Here is a 16,202-nt window from a genome sequence, read left to right as displayed (position 1 = left end):
TATTCAGTTATTTGGTTGCGCTAGGTCTTAGTTGCAGCACGTGGGCTCCTCAGTTGCAGCAGGCGGGCTCCTTAGTTGTGGCATGTGAACTCTTAGTAGCAGCATGCACGTGGGATCTAGTTCTCTGACAAAGGATCGAACCTGGGCCCCTTGCATTGGGAGCGAGGAGTCTTATCCACTCCTCCACCAGGGAAGTCCCTGTTCCATCCATCTCTCCAAATGCACACCCAGAAATCTGAACGTGCATGGATTTTACTTCCCTCACCCCCTCCTCCCACCGGGGAAAGACCAGCTCTCAGGAGTCCCCGTGGGATGTAACTGAGCCACCCTCCTTGGTGGACCTGCCCTGAGACCCCACCCCTGTGACTTCCTGCCCACCCTCCCACCCCCTCCCAGTCCATCAGGAGGCACCAGATCCTTGCCTCGGGCTGTCCTTTAGGGGATCCCTGCCAGAGACAGGGGCTCAGAGAAGGAGAGTTTTTCTCCTGCTGGGGCGAACAGAAGTCAGCCTGAGGAAGCAGCATTCAAGGAGAAGTGGGTCCATCCAGTCTCTGGAATGATGGTGCTGAAACAAACAAACCAACCAAAAGAACCCCCATTTTCTGCCCTTGAGCAGATGGCATGTTCTAGTTGAGAAAGCAAACACGATATATGAGTTCATTCACTAAATCCTGGTAGGCGCCAGGATAAAAGCAATTACGAGGTGAAATGGGAGCACTAAGGAGGGAGTATTATCTGTGGGGTGTGTGTGTGTGTGTGTGTGTGTGTGTGTGTGTGTGTGTAGTGGTGCGATTGGTTGGAGAGTCTCACAGAGATTGTGTGGTGGCGGTGTTGGAGCTAATCTGTACTGATGAATTGGGATCCCAGGGAGAGAAGAGGAAGAAGGACATCTTGGCAGTCTTTCCCCATGTATAGACTGTCCTCTGCCCTAGCACTTGTCTTTCTCCAAAATCACGTGCAAACTCTGTGTGGCATAACAGGCTCTTTAAAATATGGTCCCATACTCTTCGTCTCCCTGAACTTCTCTTAGTATTTCCAGAACATGCGTTTTCACAGTTACTTTCCTTTGCATGTGCTACTCCCATCTCCTAGAATGCTCATCTCCCTGTTTTCAGCTTGGCAAGGTGTCCCTCGTCAATCTACTACCCAGAGCAAAAGAGAACACCTTGGCAACAACCCACAGAGCTCTGTCTCCGGAGCTGCGGCTGTGTTCTCCTGGTGCAGACACGCACCAGGGAGCTCGGCAAGCAGGGACCCCTCTCTGACTTCTGAGTGACCTGATGGGATATAGTCCTGCCGCCCAGGTCTTTTCCCTGGAGAGATAGCTCCTAAATGAGACAGGCTGGGACCTGGGACCTTTTGCTGCAGTGCTTGCACCTGGACAAACATCTCCTCCAGCAACAAAATGCAAAGAAACTTATAAGGGACTAAAAATAACTGTGTGCACGCCCAGTCAGGGCAAATTCTGGACAACAAGATAAAAAGAAACCAAAAAAGCCCGAGTGCCACTTCTGAAGAGCTGGGAGCAAAAGCAGGAGGTTGGGAGAAAAAGCAGGGTCCTGCGCATGCCCCCTGCACACAACACCACCAAAGGGGTGGGCAGACCACTTAAGCCACCCCTCCGGCCCGGCCCCTGGATACACTCCTACCCTCACCCTATAGAAGCAGCTCGCACCCCCCTGGGGGGCAAGCAAGCAAGGAAACCTGTTGTTTGTTCTCGCTCCAGCCTCCTGCAGCCTGAATTTCTTGTCTGGCCTCTGATCAATTTCTGCTGATTAAGGAGGCCAAGAACCCTGGTTGGTAACATACACATCCACCCACTTCCACCTACAGATATGCTGAACCCCTTTCTTTTCAGCCTTCCGACGCCAACCGCCGTGGGGAAATGGAGAACTGAGGTAGAATGACATTTTCCTCTAGTCCCATCACAAGTAGGCAGATTATAATTTTCTGTTAAGATTACCCTAAGCCTAAGCCCTACACTTTGTTGATCTCTTGATCAAAATTGCCTTTGGATAATTAAGAGAAAATTTGGCCCTCATTACAAAAAAATTTAAAAAGTCGATGCCTTTCAATCTGTAATCTTGCCCATGAAGGCTTTCCTGAGTGAGTGCAAACCTTTGGACTAAGGCCTGTTGCTCCATCCACTTCAGCTTTCATTCGAGGTGCCTCATTATATCTTCCTCGGCAGCATTATGTCTCTGCTGAAGCAGAATTACAGCAAAACAAGTTAATTATTACGGAGTTGATATGATGGGCCTAGAAGAAGAAGGCTAGAATGAAGCCTTTTGAAGGAATATTATTCCCCATTTTAATAGGTTTTACTGCTATTAAGGATTAGTACACAACGGTTCCTACAATTGGATGAATTACATAAATGCTAATGTCAACATCAGACATCATTTAGAAGAGATATGGAGAAGCATTTTCTGTTTTTAAATGTCAAAACCATTTCTCATCCATCAAGTAGTAATTTTTCAATTTTCTTTTCACAAATATAGTACACTGTCAGTGCTACTGAAGTCGTAATTGATTTCACAGCTATGAAACCATGGGAAGCCAAAGGACCTTCATTATAAGACAGAACTTGAAAATCTGAATAAGACACCACTTCCCCCAAGAACCACAAGATCAATATACGACTGCAGCAGACCGAGCTGAACCATGCATTTACTATACAATCTTGGCTTCGGATGAGTGCCAGACGGCAATGAAGTAGGTCTTAAGTGACCACCAAGGGCTCAAATGGCTTGCTTAGTAAAAAACATGGTGCTTTCAATTAAATGTCAAAGACAATTACATGGGAAACATCAGAGAGCTTCAGAAGTAGGACAGAAAGACTACATTTCACTAACCCAACACTCCCATCACCAACCTTCCCATCTTTTGGCATTTTGACAGAAACTTAGTTGTTCCAGGAAAGCATGACATTCCACACTCATGGAAAGGCACAATAAAAGGGCTTTGGAGTAAATGTCACTTTCTGGATAATATGTGGGTGATTTAAGGTCATGGAAGTGTGAAATGGCAGGATTCTTCTGCTTTTGATCTCTCAGCCAACATCTAGAACTCTGTTGAAATTCTTGAAGCTGGCCATCATTCTTATGGTAAAAATAAAATAAAATATCCCAACAGTCATGTCCCTTTACTGCAGAATTGACAAATCCTTTCTTTGTCGTTTCCATTGGCTCTGTTTTTACCCCTTCCTCCAGTCTCACCAATCATCAATTATTGGTGAAACGCCTAGGAGCTATGACAAGTTCAGGCTGCAGTCTTCAGGCATCATGTAAATGACTGGGGTCTCCTGGTGGTTTGGAGGACCCAGCTGTTTGCCCTCTGAATTCATTCTAGAAGTATTGGAGTAGAGCCAGCATAATCTGTGGTGATTGCTAGACCAGCTAAGGAGGTATTACTTATGTCCAGCCCAGAGGTTGATCCACTACCCTCAGAGAAACCAGGAAGTGGGTTCTTACCATGACCAGTCCAAGGCCAGTCAAGACAAACTTAAGAAGAAAGGCAAGCTTGTGTTTGGTGTTCCTCTGCCCATCCTTTAGGGACCCCCGTCTTTTCTGTATCCTAGGCCTAGATACCTGGGAAAGCACCTTAAATTATTAAGCCATAGTTCCCAAACTTCCTCAAGGGAATACAAGGTCAGTGAGATATTAATAGTCATTTGTTAACAACACACCCCCTGACAAGTATGTTTGGGAAAGTATAATGTGCTATATCCCTCCATGGGAGATGTGTGCAATGCCAATCAGCACTAAATGCTCTAAGAAGCCTTGCCATTACAAGTACCTACTTGTTTTATTTAACTCAGCTTTTCCTACATTTATTTGACTGTGGAGCACTTCCTTTCATGTCATAGCTGATAATGTATTGTGAAATTACCATTCCCTGGAGTTCAGCTATCGATTAAGAGGAACTTGGGACATGGAAGCATTTTGATGCCACTTGGAAATTTTGGGGGAGTTGGCCCCTTCAAGCAGATTTGTGATTTCATGCAACTCATCTGTGCAGAAATGTAACTTTCTTTATGTCTCTATAACAGATGTCAACCTGCTTGTGAGCCCCCATTTCCACTGATGGAGGAAATGACTAAACCTTGCCCCTTTAAGATGACTCAGCATCTTCTGGTTGGTCATCTCTTGTGGGTAATTAATGACTCATTTGCTTTTGCATTTCAACTCAGTCCATTCAAAGTTCAATACCAGGGCTTTTCTCCACTCTCAAGAATTTTCTCCTGCACCCTCCTCGTCCTCCTCTTCCTCCCTCCTTCTCCGCTTCCCCTCTTCTCTTCCATTTCTCTTGCTCATCTCCCACCTCCTCTTGAGGACTGTGCCGTTTTGCAGGAAGCAACCACCTTGTACAGGTAAGTGCTTTACCATATTGTGTGCCAGAGCAGAGTGTGTCATTGTGAGACCACCATACCCTTCAGAAGCATGTGGAGAAATCATGTTAATTAAAATTTATTTTCCTCCTGGAAAAAGAATAACTTCGAGCTAAAATATCAGACAGTGGTTGGCTGGACACTCTCATTAATCCAGGTAGCTGTAAGAAGTAAATAAAAATCTTTTTTTGTGTGCTTTTTTAAAAATGTGCTTTAATATGGGAAATCGAGCAAAACCCAGCACACTGAATATTTCATGGATATCAGCCATAATGCCATGCCTTTGCAGGGGAGTTAAGAAAAACATTTTTTTTTTTAATTAGGAGAGTGACAGAGGGGGCACCAGTGCCATGACAAACCTGCGTGGGAAGCAGAAACCCAAGGCATAGAGCAAACAGAAGACACAGGCACTGAATTTTCCTTATTTATGTTGCCTGTATTCATTGTGCACCCGCGCATTTTATCAGGAGCTCTGCCTGCCACCTGCCGTGGAAAGTGCACCTTCCATGAACTGGAATAAGGAAAATACCAATGTTGCAGGATAGGAGAAAAGAACCACTTGGTAACTTTGTAGTAAATGGATGAGGACTTTCTGTGATGAGGAAGCTGACCAAAAGGGAAACGATAATCAGTGGAAAGCTATGTTTTGAATAAAACCCAAAGTAGGAAGTGTTCTAGGAGAACAGATTTTTCTTGTATACGTATGTAACCTTCTCTAACATAAACTGAATTTTAAATTCAAAGAAAAAATGGAGAGAAACATCATTTTTAATTATTTTTCATTTTCTTATAGGAAGCTTTGATCCAATTTATTTATCAAGCTGGTGAAAAGCCCCGGACATCTAAGATGACAGCAGATTGAACAGTAAGGAAGGTAGCTGTATTTTTGCTATAAAGACAAGTTAAATTAACCCACAGGAATCTGTTATTTATGTGATGCGTGTCTGACTTCATTATTCTCTAAAATGCCTGCTCTGTGATCATATCTATTTTATGTTCCATGTGGTTGTTCAAAAAGTAAGTTAACAAACGTGACGTTTTAAAAAATTATTTAAGGAAACTGATGTTTTTTACAATCTAACTACCACAGCAGGTATGGAACCCATGTCTCAATGCGACCTTTTCCTATAATCACGTGAGAGAGCCGTCCTCCGTCCTCAAGTGGGGAGGAGGCTGCCGGCACCACTAGAGGCTCTGCTTTTTGTTCTAAAAAATATTCCCTCTTTTAACAGATACATTTTATCAACTAAAAGCTAAGAGAACATAACAATAAAAGGGAAGAAAACAACTTGTATCTACAAAGTTCCACAGGTTGTGTGGATTTCTGGAGCAGGAGTGCTCTTGCCTTCACACACCTGTGTGGTTATTGGGGGGTGGGGAGAGGTGTGTGTCAAGTGTTTAAAGAAGCAGCACGTGAACTGAGGGTGTAGAGAAAGTGAGCATCGCAGGTCCCACTCCCCCCGCCCCAGGTGGGTGTCTCACCTGCTTAACCAATATTGGGCAAGTATCCCAACCACTGGGATCTTCACTCTTCATCAGAAAAGCAAAGACTCAAAACTGACCTTCAGAACAACGTTCCTCCCTAGAACAATGTTTAAATGTTCTTCTAAAAGCTCTGAAGCCTGAGCTGGGTCTGGTCATCAGCGTGGGTCATGTTGACTACCCAGACTTCAGGTTCAGAGTGTGCTGGGTGGTTGCGATCCTATGACTGGCTGGCTCTGTGAACCTGGGCAAGTGATTTCACCTCAGTTTTGCTATTTACAAAATGAGGACGATAAGAGTAACTGTTCCTTGCTTTGAGGCCATATTTAGGTAAGAAAGGCAAAGTCTTTGGCACTTAGGAATATCTCAATATGTTATCGAGTAGATGGTGGTAGAGAGTAGCAGGGGAACCCCCAAATCTTATATGTGAATCCTTAATAAACTCCAGAGTCCAAGGCTGCTTTGGGATTGTTTAGAACCAATAGAAATGCGAGTACCTCTGAAGACAGGCCAGGGTGCCCCTTCCTGAGTGAGTGGGCAGCCCAGTTCTACACATCCAAGAGGATAAGAAACCTGAGTGACCGGGTGGCCTTGCTTCTACTGTTTCTAAGCACCTAGATTAATTTTGGACCTGGAGTCCACGCATGGGTTTGGACAGGAAGCTGAACACTTCTTGAGTTTGAGTGTAAAATCTATGTGTTGAGGACTTCCCTGGTGGCGCAGTGGTTAAGAATCCGCCTGCCAATGCAGAGGACATGGGTTCGATCCCTGGCCTAGGAAGATCCCACATGCCGCGGAGCAACTAAGCCCGTGTGCCACAACTACTGAGCCTGCGCTCTAGAGCCCGCGAGCCACAACTACTGAAGCCCACATGCCACAACTACTGAAGCCCGCGCGCCTGGAGCCCGTGCTCCACAACAAGAGAAGCCACTGCAGTGAGAAGCCCGTGCACCGCAATGAAGAGTAGCCCCTGCTCGATGCAACTAGAGAAAGCCTGCGTGCAGCAACAAAGACCCAGTGCAGCCAAAAATAAATAAATTAATTAAAAAAAAAAGTAAGAGGCGACCCATGCCAAAAAAAAAAAAAAAAAAATCTATGTGTTGACCTTTCTCCAGAGAAGGCCTTTGGATTTCATCATATTTTCAAACCTGGGTCCTTTCAGAACCCACAGAAGTTGGGAAGAGCTGCTCTAGGCTCTTGAAGAATCCTTTGTTTCCTCCCTAGAGACTTTATCTGGAGATTCTGATACCTTCATTATTCTCTATCTCCAGCCACAATGGTGTCTGTTCAAGCCTAGACCTATTCCCCTCCTCTCCCCCCACCCCGTACTGTTTGTTCTCTTGACATCAACCTCGCCCCCATCTCCAACCTGCCTCCTCACAAACCTGTCTCCAAACTGCAGCATTTTATCCAACCACACTTACTCTGCTCCTGAAGTTCTGGCCACCTGCTCTCTGCTGCCCCCTCTTGTTCAAACTGACGGGGACCTAGGAGGGCTCCTTTCGTGGGTCATTGCTTGGGCAATCTCCGCTGGGAAAATAGTTGGGCCTGCCTGTGGTTCAGGGAGGCATTGTGGTGTTGGCTCGCCCCTGTGGGCATGTAATTACACGGCCTTACTTCCAGAACTCCAGAAAAGGCCTTTGAAATGGAGAATATTCTCCCACGGCTTGATGCCCGAGATTTTGTACTCAGAGAACAATCCATTTTTTTTAAAACATCTTTATTGGAGTATAATCGCTTTACAATGGTGTGTTAGTTTCTGCTTTATAACAGAGGGAATCAGCTGTATGTATAAATATATCCCCATATCTCCTCCCTCTTGCGTCTCCCTCCCGAGAACAATCCAGTTTAACTGGAGATTCTGATCCGCGTGCAAATGTATGTGGAACAAGGAGGGTTCTCATTCGCCCACACTGTAGTGTGAATGAAGGGTCTGAAGGTGGGTTTGGGGAGGGCAAGAGAAGGGAAAAGGAGGGTGCTGAGCCCACAGGTAGGGGCAGTAGGGAAGTAGGTGGATCCCCAGGGGTGTAGGGGTGAGGAGTCGGGGGAGGCAACTGAACAGAAACTTCTGCCCTTCCACTTTTTCACAGGGTCCATTTGGACCTGTGTTATCTTCGTAAGCATGTTTTCATCATGAGTGCTTCCTGCTTTGTCCCTTCATTTTATCCCTGGCAACGAAGGGCAGGGGGGAGAACAAGGGGCCTCTGATGAACATGCAGCTCTAGCTGCTTTGCTGAGAACAGAGGGGAGGGAGGGATGAACTCATGCCGAGTGAGCACCTGCTGTCTGCCAGTTAGCACGGATATCCGCATCACATCAGCATTAGCTGTTGGAGAGGGTTGAAGTAAGTCACTGAGCAGAGCCAGGCATGCTGGGAGAGAAGGGAACTAAGTCAGAAGAAGTGAGTTAGAACCAGCCAGAAGGCATAAAGCAGACTCACTTTGCCATCCTGCCCTCTTCATTCATGTCTCCCTTTCGACAGAAGAGGAAGCTGAGAATCAGGGTAAAGGACACCCACAGCTCGTTTACGGTAGAGCTGAGTTTGGGTTCTCTTCTGTCCAAGAGAAGTCTCACACCCTTCTTGTGTCAACATGGCATGCAAAAGAGACAAAGGGGACGTCTGACTTTGCTTGGGTATATCTGCAAGTGGGTGTCAGGTGTTAAGCTACAGGTACATATATTTCCAGAAGAACTCAAAGAAGTTTGGGATACACACAGTGGGATAGAGTGTTCCATTCTTCCTTGGCAGCTGCCAATATAGGAAAAAAAAAAAAAAAAAGAAAAAGAAAAAAATAAGGAAAGAAAAAAAAAGAGAAACCAAGGTTGCTGAAGGGCATACTTTCTGGAGAGCTCCAAAGATAAAAATGATATTCTAGCTCGGAATTTATCCTAATGAGGAAGACTCAATCAATGGAAAATGACAGGTGGGATAATTTAAAGTTCAAGTTTCCTTCTTCTGTTTCTTTGTATAAAAGAGAACCAACTTTTTGATCATTGTTTGCTCAGCTGTAATATTCTGCTGCATAAAGAAGATTGTACACCGAATACCACATTAATATGTTATTGGCATCTTTCTTTTTTCATATCTTACATGTTGATTGTAAAACCGTCCAGAGAGACTGATAGCTGTAATATATTGCAGTTTCTCAACTTCAAATTAATTTCGTAACAGTGCGGTAGAGCTAGATATTCTCTGCTCTAAGAAGTAACTCAAAATTGGTAATATTATTTTTCTTTGCTCTTTTGCAACCCTAGGTCTGGTTATTTTCTTGACTGGATAAACTATCTAGACTTTACTTCCTTGTGATCCATTACCTGATTCAGTGGTTACCACCTCCTTTGAAATGTCCAATCCTCCAGCAGGTAAGTGCCCCCAGGGTGAGCTGCACAGAGCATAGTGTGAGCAGGGGAACTGTGTGTGAGCTCTGAAATCCATGTCTCCAAAATTCCGTTTCACATCCAGAGTTCCGGCTTGAGTCACTGGGCCCGTGTAGACACAGCCTAAAAGCCAATGACCGCATGAAGGAACAAGTCAATGTCCAATGACTATAAGAGCATGAGTCCTTCTGTCCCCCGGCCCAAGCTCCTCTATCTGAGGAGAGAAGGTAAGAGCACTCTGTCCCTTCTTCTCTGTCACTTGGGGGAAGGGGTTGTGAACAAAAGGGCCTGGCACCTTCTTCTGTCACCTTTGAGTCTCAGGATCCCTCTGGCTGCCATAATCAAAGGATCAAAAATGGGTTCCATTCTTCCATTTCCTTCCTGTAGAGCTGTGCTGTCCAATATGGTAGCCACTAGCCACTTGTGGTCCTTTAACTTACTTAAAATTAAAGTGAATAAAAATGGCTTCTTATTAAGTTGGGTTATGATTTAATTCCTCAGTCACACTAGCCACATTTCAAGTGCTTGGAAGCCACAGGTAGCTAGTGGCTATGGTTTGGGGAGTGCAGATGAAGAATATCCCCATCGTTGCAGAAAGTTCTTTTTGACAGCTCTGCTCTGGACCCTAACTGATTCCAATCTTGAAGGAAGAATAGCATATTGATTAGTTGCAGTGAGAAGGGAAGACATTTCAGGACAGAATTTGCAGGGACAAATGTTTATTGTTTTGGTATGGTAGAATGCTCTAGGAAGAGAGCATCTTTAAATCTCTGGTTTTCTGCAGTAGTCTCAGTTTTTTTTTAAATTAATTAATTAATTAATTAATTAATTTATGGCTGTGTTGGGTCTTCGTTTCCGTGCGAGGGCTTTCTCCAGTTGCGGCAAGCGGGGGCCACTCTTCATCGCGGTGAGCGGGCCTCTCACTATCGCGGCCTCTCCTGTTGCGGAGCACAGGCTCCAGACGCGCAGGCTCAGTAGTTGTGGCTCACGGGCCTAGTCGCTCCGTGGCATGTGGGATCTTCCCAGACCAGGGCTCGAACCCGTGTCCCCTGCATTGGCAGGCAGAGTCTCAACCACTGTGCCACCAGGGAAGCCTCAGTAGTCTCAGTTTTATAAGCATATCCAGGAAGAATTTAGGGTATTCTAAAAAAAATTCTCTGCAACCTGTGTAAAGTAAAATAAAAAATGAGGTAGAATAAGAAGGACAAAGTAGATTTAATGGCTACAAATGCATAACTAAATCTTTTCCCACATTTCAATTCAGAAAATACTTTTTTTTAGGCAGTGACCTAATTGTTTGGTTTAGAAAATATGATGACAATTACTGTAAAAATAACTTATTATAATTATTGATAATAACAACCTCAAGTTCATGTCTTGAGTTAATATTTACTGGTTCATTTAACCAATATTTTTAAGCACCTGCTGTGTGTCAGGCAGTCTTCTAGGCCTCTGGGATCTATCAGTAACCTACCAGAGATCTCCGCCATGCAGAAGCTCATATCCTTGTGGGTGGAAATAGAAAGCAAACAATAAACATCCTAAATTAGTAAATATATGGAATATTTGGGAGTAATAAATTCCGTGAAAAAGAATAGAGCACAGTAAGGGACATGCACAGTCCTTGGTGGTGATGTTAGTGGTTTGGGCAGGCAGGGGTGTTAGGCTTGTTCTCCTGGATCCTTACACAGGGTAAAATCCTTATTTTATAGGCGTACAAAATAAAGCTCAGATTGGCCACAGTTCATTTATACACACACGCTTCTATCATAACATGTGTTGGTAAGGATGTGGCAAGCAAGATGCTCTTGTACAATATTCAGGGCAGTGCCTTACCGGAGGGCAGTATGGCAGCATCTATCGCCCTTGGTCATAGCAATTCCACTTCCAGATTTCTGTATAGGTCAGGATAGACTGGGTTATTTTGTGGTAACAAAGCACTCCAAAACTTTAGTGTCTTATAACAAAAAGTGTTTATTTCTGTACGTACACATGTTCACCAAAAGACCTGATCCTCACAATATGGGTGAATCTCACAAACATAAAGTTGAGTGGAAGAAGTCAGACATCGAAGAGGACATACTGCATGTGGCAGAATTCTTCAATGACCCTCCAAGATGCCTGGAGCCGGGTAGACACATATCTGCCCCTAGTTATTCAGTCAAACACTAATCTAGGTACTGCTGTAAAGGAATTTTGTGGATTTATAGTCCCAAAGCAGTGAACCTTAAGATAGGGAGATTATCCAGGGGAGGCCTGACCTGGTCAAATGAGTTCTTTCAAAGCAGAGCATGTTCTTTGGCTGCTGGCAGAAGAGGAAGTCAGAGTTAAAGCATGAGGCAGGTTGACATTAGAGAAATTCTCTGTTGCTGGCCTGAATGTGGAGGAGGCCTTGTGACAAGGAACATGAGTGGCCTCTAGTTGCTGAGAATGACCCCTGGTTGAGAGCCAGCAAGAAAACAGGGACCTTAGTCCTACAACCACAAGGAAATGAATTCTATCAACAACCAGTGAACTCTGAAGAGGAACCCAGCCTTAGAGGAGACCCTAGTCCTGGTGGACACCTTGATTTCAGCCCTGGGAGGCCCTGAGCAGAGAATTCAGCCACACTGTGCCTGGATGTTTGACCTACAGAAACTGTGAGATGATAGTTTTGTGTTGTTTTAAGCTGTGGCGTTTGTGGTAATTTGTTACAGTGGCCACGTAAGACTAATACACTGTATGATTCAATTTGTATAAAGTACAAAAGCAGGCAAAACTAATTTACGCTGATATAAGTCACAATAGTGGCCACAGTTGGGAGTTTATTGACTAGAAAGGGGCTCAAAAGAGGCTTTGGGGGTAATGGTAATTTTTTCTTTGGCCTCACCGCATGGCTTGTGGGATCTTAGTTCCCCGACCAGGGCCTGAACCCGTGCCCCCTGCAGTGAAAGTGCAGAGTCCTAACCACTGGACTCCCAGGAAATTCCTGATGGTACTGTTTTTTGATATGAGTGCTGATTACATGTGTGTTTGGTTTGTGAAAATTCCAGCTGTACACTTAACCTATGTTTGCTTTTCCATATGCATATTATACTTCAATAAAATATTGAAACATACATGCAAAACATACATTTTGGTTTTTTACCAAAAACCCACATAAAACAACACTGGTTTTTTTTTATATGTCAATTCTTATATGCACTTGCTTACCACAAAAGCCCCCCAACCTACAAAACGAACTGAAACCAGTGATTACCCTGAGGAAAGGGAGTGGGATTAGATGTGGGTCAAGAGAATTTTTGTGTTTTCTATGATATTTGAACTTGCATAGGGTTTGCAGTCATGAATGACTTGGGTCACTAAAGACATGAAGGTAGAAGAAAGAGTAAAGCACATGTATCGATCCAGTGTCGTATTTGAGCAGAGTAATTCTTGTCCACAGTGGAGGCACACAGTCACCCAGGACTGGAGGACACTAAGGCAGACCCAGCCATCTGTCCTTCCCTGTTCCATAACAGTAGCTGCCATTTGTTGGATACCTATTCTCTGCCAGGTCCTCTAAGAGGTGCTTTATGTACATTATCTCTCTAGTTTCTCCTGCATACCTTACAAGACAGCTGATTAGGATTATCCCCATTGTACAGAGGAGGAAACTGAGGCCCTGGAAGGCTAAGTGTTTGCCTGAGGCCAGACAGCTAGTAAGGAGCCAGATGGAGATCCAAATCCTGGCCTGACTCCAGAAAGTGTGTTCTTTCCGCTATAGTTGCCAGCTCCTCCCATGGTCTTATTGATTCTTAGGCTGGGATACATCACTGTACTTATGATTCATTCATTCATTTTTTTAAAAAATAATTATTTATTTTTGGCTGTGTTGGGTCTTCGTTTCTGTGCGAGGGCTTTCTCTAGTTGCGGCGAGCGGGGGCCACTCTTCATCGCGGTGCGCGGGCCTCTCACTATCGCGGCCTCTCTTGTTGCGGAGCACAGGCTCCAGACGCGCAGGCTCAGTAGTTGTGGCTCACGGGCCCAGTTGCTCCGCGGCATGTGGGATCTTCCCAGACCCGGGCTCGAACCCGTGTCCCCTGCATTGGCGGTGGATTCTGAACCACTGCGCCACCAGGGAAGCCTTCATTCATTCATTTTAAACTCTGAGTCCCTAACTCCTCCGTGGAGGTAACACCTGAGGTGTTTCCCAGATTACTTTCTTCCCCCTTAACACGTTGAAGTGCACCTCCAGGCGTGGGTGAGATGTCTGGGAGAGTGGGGCTGATATAGAAGGAAAGACACAGTGTCTTAGACAGGATTGACTTGAACTTGATTTTGAATTCTTAAAATTCCCCAGGGTGACTGGATGCTTAGGGTGACTCAGTCTCCTCCTGGGGGCTCGGCTCAGCCTAGCTTCAAGCCACAGGCTCTGTGATGTGGATTCCAGCTTGCTCTCAATGTGATCCCCCTGTATAGACTATATTAATAAACTTGGTGCAAGCACTGTAGACATGGAAAGTGAAATCCTATCCCTGCCCAGGAGATTCCAATCCTCAAGGCATAAGGGCCAAGCCATCCGTCGAATTGCAAAAGACTTACAATGGAGGCAGCTGACTCGAGCCTGGACTTGACTCGGAATTCACTGAATACCGGAGAGGGAGCCTGTTCTGCAAAGGCGCTCAGGTTACGGAGATGAAAGGGCAGCCTGCAGCACTGGACCACAGCCTTTGCAGCGAACTTTTGAGAATGAAGGGCAGGAAAAGGATCTGCTCAGGGCACTCGGTTTCTTCCGCTTTTGGGGACTTCTTATGTTCTTTTACACGAAGAACAGTCTGTAAATATTCCTAAGAGGGACTGCCTTATCATTTCAGATCAGTTTCAGGGGTCTTGGGGGGAGGCACAATTCAGCCTGAATACCCTACTCTCCGCTTTTAATCCAAGTATTAGGCCACAAACTCTAGTGTATAACAGAGCTCAGAGAAGGCTTAGAGAATATAGTAATGTCTTTATAGTGAATAGTTTCTATCATACTAATTCTCCCTCATTTGGCGAAATCTGGCTGTATCAACTATCCAGGTTTTGATGAAATTAGTGTGGAATAAAAATTTTTCCAGTTGATATCCAGCATAAAATGTCTGTTTAGGATGTTATGGAAGAGCATCTAATGCAGATGATAAATCACATCTAGCCATATTTCCAGACGCAGTCAACAAAGAAAATAGCCTCTCCCGCATTCTGGGTTTGCGTCATCCTGGTAAATTATTGTTGTTCTCGTTGTTGCTAGTTTGCTAGCATCTCAGCTGGAGTAGGATTTGTCCTTGATAAGAGAGCCAGAAACTGTTCATTTGACAATTCATTATCTGGCTGTCTTCCAGAAGACTCTGGAACACCAAATGTCAGTTTCTGCTTTGACTTGCTACCAAACCGCTGGCGAGATCGGGAACTATGGAAACATTTAGGGTGAAATGCTGAGTGTCTTTTATTTTACTTGAACTGTGTCTGTCCTGCTCGCTCTTCTCCCTGGAAAAAGCAGCTTATTGACTTGGTCTCAAAAATAAACTATTTGTTCTAATGGAGCTGTGGATGTTGATACAAACTGTGGTGTGCTTGTGTGGCCACATACTGCCCACTTGATGAAAGACCTCACAATGTCACAGTCTTGGTGCCATAGATGGAGGGTGGCATTTGTAGCTGGGGAGAGCTAGGACACTTTAAAAATTTTTTTTTATTTTATTGAAGTATAGTTGATTTACAATGTTGTGTTAGTTTCTGGTGTACAACAAAGTGATTCGGTTATCTATCTATCTATCTATCTATCTATCTATCTATCTATCTATCATCTATCTATCTATAATAGTTTGCGTTTGTTAATCCCAAACTCCCAATCCATCCCTCCCCCACCCCCTCTCCCCCCTTGGCAACCACAAGTCTGTTCTCTATGTCCGTGAGTCTGTTTCTGTTTCATAAATAAGTTCATTTGTGTCATATTTCAGATTCCACATGATATGTGATATCATATGATATTTGTCTTTCTCTTTCTGACTTACTTCACTTAGTATGATAATCTCTAGGTCCATCCATGTTGGTACAAATGGCATTATTGCATTCTTCTTTATGGCTGAGTAGTATTCCATTGTGTATATGGACCACATCTTCTGGAGCTAAGACACTTTTCATACAACCTCGTTGACAAGGAAGGGACCGGGTCACTGGGCACAAGGAAAGGTGATCAAAACAGTTTCTATCAGCAAAAGTTCCTCTTTCTGGGATGCAGACAAAAAGGAGGGGAGAGTGGATTGATCGGCTGTTCCAGGCCTTTCCCCCTGATGTTTGCTAGGGAACCTCTGACCATTCCGGCCCACTGTGGAGCGTCCTCAGAGCTTTCACTGCATTAGAGCCTGTGTCACAGACTAGTCAGTGGCTCACTATCCTCAGGTTCACACACGTTGGCTGTATTTCCTTACATCAATGGTAAGCTCTCTGAGAACGTGGACCAGTCTCTGTTGAAGATACTGGGGTACCCAGTAGGATATAGTTAGTGCAAAGAAAACATTTTAAAACCATATATTGTCAAGTAAGGGGAAAACTAACATCTCTTGAGCACCTACTCTGTGCCAGACCCTTTGTGAGGTGCCTTGGCATTACCTCATGTTGGCATGTGTGCTTGGGTGGATTAAGGGGGTGGTCAGCAGTGGCAACTCCGTATCAGCTGTGTGCCCTTGACCAAGTTCCTTCGGCCCTAAGGCACACCATTTTCCTCACAGATAAAATGAGGACAACGACGGCCGCCTCGCTGAGTTGGTATGAAGGTCCAGTCAGTGTCTGTGAAAGTATTTGGTCAACTGAGAAGCCTTAGACCAAATATTATTGCTATTGGGAGCTATGGAGAAGTTTTAAAAATGAAGAAGCTAAAGTCCCAGCCTTCCAGAAGGTTATTGCATAGTGGAGTGGGCAAAGTTGCTTATGACACTTCCAAAAAATAACACTA

General features: G+C 44.6%; 2 long non-coding RNA genes across 2 annotated transcripts in view; one reads left to right on the top strand and one right to left on the bottom strand.

Annotated features, from left to right (window-relative positions):
* The window catches only part of LOC309652042, a 496,156-nt gene that overhangs the window by 263,674 nt on the left and 216,280 nt on the right, over positions 1-16,202 (bottom strand). The gene's annotated exons all lie outside the window — the stretch shown is intronic.
* On the top strand, positions 464-5,487 carry LOC309652035. Its single transcript, XR_014258525.1, has 3 exons — positions 464-2,715; positions 4,052-4,372; positions 5,184-5,487. It is a non-coding gene; the product is annotated as an uncharacterized lncRNA (long non-coding RNA).

This window comes from Balaenoptera physalus (genome assembly GCF_965194825.1).
Source record: "Balaenoptera physalus genome assembly, chromosome: X".
Taxonomy (NCBI): Eukaryota; Metazoa; Chordata; class Mammalia; order Artiodactyla; family Balaenopteridae; genus Balaenoptera; species Balaenoptera physalus.
The sequence above is the reverse complement of the archived record's forward strand: the minus strand, read 5'-3'. Positions and strand labels throughout refer to the sequence as shown.